Source organism: Micropterus dolomieu, linkage group LG07 (assembly GCF_021292245.1).
Source record: "Micropterus dolomieu isolate WLL.071019.BEF.003 ecotype Adirondacks linkage group LG07, ASM2129224v1, whole genome shotgun sequence".
NCBI classification, from domain to species: Eukaryota; Metazoa; Chordata; class Actinopteri; order Centrarchiformes; family Centrarchidae; genus Micropterus; species Micropterus dolomieu.
This window is the reverse complement of record NC_060156.1, coordinates 250,259-251,336: the sequence shown is the minus strand read 5'-3', so window position 1 is coordinate 251,336 and position 1,078 is coordinate 250,259.

Below are 1,078 nucleotides of genomic sequence, written 5' to 3'. Positions count from 1 at the left end.
TTTCTTTCTTTTAATTTATTTATTGATTTTTTTTTAATTTGTTAGTTTTTATTTATATGTTTATTAAATTTTCACATATGTTGTCCTCCTCCTGGTTCCTCCTTGTTCCTCCTTGTGTCCTCCTCCTGGTTCCTCCTGGTTCCTCCTCCTGGTTTCTCCTACTGGTTCCTCCTCCTGGTTCCTCCTTGTGTCCTCCTCCTTGTGTCCTCCTCCTTGTGTCCTCCTACTGGTTCCTCCTTGTGTCCTCCTCCTTGTGTCCTCCTCCTTGTGTTCCTCCTCCTGGTTCACCCTACTGGTTCCTCCTTGTGTCCTCCTCCTTGTGTCCTCCTCCTGGTTCCTCCTTGTTCCTCCTTGTGTCCTCCTCCTTGTGTTCCTTCTCCTGGTTCCTCCTACTGGTTCCTCCTTGTTCCTCCTTGTGTCCTCCTCCTTGTGTCCTCCTCCTGGTTCCTCCTTGTTCCTCCTTGTGTCCTCCTCCTTGTGTCCTCCTCCTTGTGTTCCTCCTCCTTGTGTTCCTCCTCCTGGTTCCTCCTCCTCCTGGTTCCTCCTGCTGGTGTCCTCCTCCTTGTGTTCCTCCTACTGGTTCCTCCTGGTTCCTCCTTGTGTCCTCCTCCTTGTGTCCTCCTACTGGTTCCTCCTTGTTCCTCCTTGTGTCCTCCTCCTTGTGTCCTCCTCCTGGTTCACCCTACTGGTTCCTCCTTGTGTCCTCCTCCTTGTGTCCTCCTCCTGGTTCCTCCTTGTTCCTCCTTGTGTCCTCCTCCTTGTGTTCCTTCTCCTGGTTCCTCCTACTGGTTCCTCCTTGTTCCTCCTTGTGTTCCTTCTCCTGGTTCCTCCTACTGGTTCCTCCTACTGGTTCCTCCTTGTGTCCTCCTCCTTGTGTCCTCCTCCTTGTGTTCCTTCTCCTGGTTCCTCCTACTGGTTCCTCCTTGTTCCTCCTTGTGTCCTCCTCCTTGTGTCCTCCTCCTTGTGTTCCTTCTCCTGGTTCCTCCTACTGGTTCCTCCTTGTTCCTCCTTGTGTCCTCCTCCTTGTGTCCTCCTCCTGGTTCACCCTACTGGTTCCTCCTTGTGTCCTCCTCCTTGT